The 5,000-nt window shown below is 54.6% G+C and overlaps 1 non-coding gene across 1 annotated transcript in view; it reads left to right on the forward strand.

Annotated features, from left to right (window-relative positions):
* Nucleotides 1-3,629: 3,629 nt before the first annotated feature.
* The window catches only part of LOC144420291 (small subunit ribosomal RNA), a 1,808-nt gene continuing 437 nt past the window's right edge, over nt 3,630-5,000 (forward strand). The window contains exon 1 of the ribosomal RNA XR_013474644.1: nt 3,630-5,000. This exon is cut by the window's right edge and continues 437 nt beyond it. This is a non-coding gene — a ribosomal RNA (small subunit ribosomal RNA).

Raw genomic sequence — 5,000 nt, forward strand, 5'->3', positions numbered from 1 at the left:
ACAAACGTGCAAGCATACTAACCTAACCCTAGGTAAGGCATGTCAGAGCGAAAGACAGTAAACTCGAATGAGCCATGAAAGAGCGGTGCGGGGCCGGTCGGAGCGCACCCTTTTCTCGGTGGCTGGCGGGCGAGAGAGTGCTGCGTCGCCGGCATCGGCGTCGAAAGAAGCCGAGCCAAAAAAAGTTAAAGTACAAACGTGCAAGCATACTAACCTAACCCTAGGTAAGGCATGTCAGAGCGAAAGACAGTAAACTCGAATGAGCCATGAAAGAGCGGTGCGGGGCCGGTCGGAGCGCACCCTTTTCTCGGTGGCTGGCGGGCGAGAGAGTGCTGCGTCGCCGGCATCGGCGTCGAAAGAAGCCGAGCCAAAAAAAGTTAAAGTACAAACGTGCAAGCATACTAACCTAACCCTAGGTAAGGCATGTCAGAGCGAAAGACAGTAATTTCGAATGAGCCAAGAAAGAGCGGTGCGGGGCCGGTCGGAGCGCACCCTTTTCTCGGTGGCTGGCGGGCGAGAGAGTGCTGCGTCGCCGGCATCGGCGTCGAAAGAAGCCGAGCCAAAAAAAGTTAAAGTACAAACGTGCAAGCATACTAACCTAACCCTAGGTAAGGCATGTCAGAGCGAAAGACAGTAATTTCGAATGAGCCAAGAAAGAGCGGTGCGGGGCCGGTCGGAGCGCACCCTTTTCTCGGTGGCTGGCGGGCGAGAGAGTGCTGCGTCGCCGGCATCGGCGTCGAAAGAAGCCGAGCCGAAAAAAGTTAAAGTACAAACGTGCAAGCATACTAACCTAACCCTAGGTAAGGCATGTCAGAGCGAAAGACAGTAATTTCGAATGAGCCAAGAAAGAGCGGTGCGGGGCCGGTCGGAGCGCACCCTTTTCTCGGTGGCTGGCGGGCGAGAGAGTGCTGCGTCGCCGGCATCGGCGTCGAAAGAAGCCGAGCCGAAAAAAGTTAAAGTACAAACGTGCAAGCATACTAACCTAACCCTAGGTAAGGCATGTCAGAGCGAAAGACAGTAAACTCGAATGAGCCAAGAAAGAGCGGTGCGGGGCCGGTCGGAGCGCACCCTTTTCTCGGTGGCTGGCGGGCGAGAGAGTGCTGCGTCGCCGGCATCGGCGTCGAAAGAAGCCGAGCCGAAAAAAGTTAAAGTACAAACGTGCAAGCATACTAACCTAACCCTAGGTAAGGCATGTCAGAGCGAAAGACAGTAATTTCGAATGAGCCAAGAAAGAGCGGTGCGGGGCCGGTCGGAGCGCACCCTTTTCTCGGTGGCTGGCGGGCGAGAGAGTGCTGCGTCGCCGGCATCGGCGTCGAAAGAAGCCGAGCCGAAAAAAGTTAAAGTACAAACGTGCAAGCATACTAACCTAACCCTAGGTAAGGCATGTCAGAGCGAAAGACAGTAATTTCGAATGAGCCAAGAAAGAGCGGTGCGGGGCCGGTCGGAGCGCACCCTTTTCTCGGTGGCTGGCGGGCGAGAGAGTGCTGCGTCGCCGGCATCGGCGTCGAAAGAAGCCGAGCCGAAAAAAGTTAAAGTACAAACGTGCAAGCATACTAACCTAACCCTAGGTAAGGCATGTCAGAGCGAAAGACAGTAATTTCGAATGAGCCAAGAAAGAGCGGTGCGGGGCCGGTCGGAGCGCACCCTTTTCTCGGTGGCTGGCGGGCGAGAGAGTGCTGCGTCGCCGGCATCGGCGTCGAAAGAAGCCGAGCCAAAAAAAGTTAAAGTACAAACGTGCAAGCATACTAACCTAACCCTAGGTAAGGCATGTCAGAGCGAAAGACAGTAAACTCGAATGAGCCATGAAAGAGCGGTGCGGGGCCGGTCGGAGCGCACCCTTTTCTCGGTGGCTGGCGGGCGAGAGAGTGCTGCGTCGCCGGCATCGGCGTCGAAAGAAGCCGAGCCGAAAAAAGTTAAAGTACAAACGTGCAAGCATACTAACCTAACCCTAGGTAAGGCATGTCAGAGCGAAAGACAGTAATTTCGAATGAGCCAAGAAAGAGCGGTGCGGGGCCGGTCGGAGCGCACCCTTTTCTCGGTGGCTGGCGGGCGAGAGAGTGCTGCGTCGCCGGCATCGGCGTCGAAAGAAGCCGAGCCAAAAAAAGTTAAAGTACAAACGTGCAAGCATACTAACCTAACCCTAGGTAAGGCATGTCAGAGCGAAAGACAGTAATTTCGAATGAGCCAAGAAAGAGCGGTGCGGGGCCGGTCGGAGCGCACCCTTTTCTCGGTGGCTGGCGGGCGAGAGAGTGCTGCGTCGCCGGCATCGGCGTCGAAAGAAGCCGAGCCAAAAAAAGTTAAAGTACAAACGTGCAAGCATACTAACCTAACCCTAGGTAAGGCATGTCAGAGCGAAAGACAGTAAACTCGAATGAGCCATGAAAGAGCGGTGCGGGGCCGGTCGGAGCGCACCCTTTTCTCGGTGGCTGGCGGGCGAGAGAGTGCTGCGTCGCCGGCATCGGCGTCGAAAGAAGCCGAGCCGAAAAAAGTTAAAGTACAAACGTGCAAGCATACTAACCTAACCCTAGGTAAGGCATGTCAGAGCGAAAGACAGTAATTTCGAATGAGCCAAGAAAGAGCGGTGCGGGGCCGGTCGGAGCGCACCCTTTTCTCGGTGGCTGGCGGGCGAGAGAGTGCTGCGTCGCCGGCATCGGCGTCGAAAGAAGCCGAGCCGAAAAAAGTTAAAGTACAAACGTGCAAGCATACTAACCTAACCCTAGGTAAGGCATGTCAGAGCGAAAGACAGTAATTTCGAATGAGCCAAGAAAGAGCGGTGCGGGGCCGGTCGGAGCGCACCCTTTTCTCGGTGGCTGGCGGGCGAGAGAGTGCTGCGTCGCCGGCATCGGCGTCGAAAGAAGCCGAGCCGAAAAAAGTTAAAGTACAAACGTGCAAGCATACTAACCTAACCCTAGGTAAGGCATGTCAGAGCGAAAGACAGTAAACTCGAATGAGCCATGAAAGAGCGGTGCGGGGCCGGTCGGAGCGCACCCTTTTCTCGGTGGCTGGCGGGCGAGAGAGTGCTGCGTCGCCGGCATCGGCGTCGAAAGAAGCCGAGCCGAAAAAAGTTAAAGTACAAACGTGCAAGCATACTAACCTAACCCTAGGTAAGGCATGTCAGAGCGAAAGACAGTAATTTCGAATGAGCCAAGAAAGAGCGGTGCGGGGCCGGTCGGAGCGCACCCTTTTCTCGGTGGCTGGCGGGCGAGAGAGTGCTGCGTCGCCGGCATCGGCGTCGAAAGAAGCCGAGCCGAAAAAAGTTAAAGTACAAACGCGATGCTAATGAGCGAGCCGTTGTCTCGACTAATATGTAGGGGGCGTTCGATCGAGCGTCTGGTTTGAGCGCTTGTCGGCCTAGCAGAACGGTCGCATTGTTATGCCCGGGTTTTAGGCACCGCTGCAGGCGGCCGGCAGAGCTCTTGTTTGTGCGAAACTGAATGGATCGAGCCCGAGAGAGGGCGAGCAAAGAAAAAACGCAAATCGCTCCGCCTGGCACTGCCGGCGAGAGCGTGGACGTCGCGGCCAGCGACTGTCGAAGCTGAGTACGGCCGCAGGCGATCGCCTCGGTCTTAAACGAATGCGACGAGCACGCGCCGGGCGGCCCAGCAAGGGCCGAGCGCAGCTGTCGCAGCTATCTGGTTGATCCTGCCAGTAGTGATATGCTTGTCTCAAAGATTAAGCCATGCAGGTGCAAGTACGAGTTCTCGTAAAGCGAAACTGCGAATGGCTCATTAAATCAGTCTTGGTTTATTTGGTCTCGTAAGCGAAGTGGATAACTGTGGTAATTCTAGAGCTAATACATGCATTAAGCGCCGACTTCGGGAGGCGCGCTTTTATCAGATCAAAACCGACCGGGTTCGTCCTGTGACGTTTGATGACTCTGGATAACCACGCGGATCGTACGGTCTCTGCACCGACGACGTATCATTCAAGTGTCTGCCCTATCAACTGTCGAAGGTACGCTACGTGCCTACCTTTGTGATAACGGGTAACGGGGAATCAGGGTTCGATTCCGGAGAGGGAGCCTGAGAAACGGCTACCACATCCAAGGAAGGCAGCAGGCGCGCAAATTACCCATTCCCGACACGGGGAGGTAGTGACGAAAAATAACAATACAGGACTCTAACGAGGCCCTGTAATTGGAATGAGTACATCCTAAAACTCTTAACGAGTATCCATTGGAGGGCAAGTCTGGTGCCAGCAGCCGCGGTAATTCCAGCTCCAACAGTGTATGCTAAAGTTGTTGCGGTTGAAAAGCTCGTAGTTGGATTTTGGGCGAGCGCCGCCGGTCCGTCGCAAGGCGTGTCACTGGTTGCGTTCGCCTCACCTTCGGTTCTCCGTCGGTGCTCTTGACTGAGTGTCGGCGGTGGCCGATAAGTTTACTTTGAAAAAATTAGAGTGTTCAAAGCAGGCTGTTCGCCTGCATAGTGTTGCATGGAATAATGGAATAGGACCTCGGTTCTATTTTGTTGGTTTTCGGAGCACGAGGTAATGATTAAGAGGGACAGACGGGGGCGTCCGTACTCTGCCGTTAGAGGTGAAATTCTTGGATCGGCGGAAGACGAACTACTGCGAAAGCATTCGCCAAGAATGTTCTTTAATCAAGAGCGAAAGTCAGAGGTTCGAAGACGATCAGATACCGTCCTAGTTCTGACTATAAACGATGCCAACTAGCGATCGGGAGGCGTTACCATGACGACCTTTCCGGCAGCTTCCGGGAAACCAAAGTCTTTGGGTTCCGGGGGAAGTATGGTTGCAAAGCTGAAACTTAAAGGAATTGACGGAAGGGCACCACCAGGAGTGGAGCCTGCGGCTTAATTTGACTCAACACGGGGAAACTCACCCGGCCCGGACACAGGTAGGATTGACAGATTGAGAGCTCTTTCTTGATTCTGTGGGTGGTGGTGCATGGCCGTTCTTAGTTGGTGGAGCGATTTGTCTGGTTAATTCCGATAACGAACGAGACTCTGGCATGCTAAATAGTTACGCGACCTTCTCGGTCG

Source organism: Styela clava, chromosome 2 (assembly GCF_964204865.1).
Source record: "Styela clava chromosome 2, kaStyClav1.hap1.2, whole genome shotgun sequence".
In the NCBI taxonomy this organism is placed as follows: Eukaryota; Metazoa; Chordata; class Ascidiacea; order Stolidobranchia; family Styelidae; genus Styela; species Styela clava.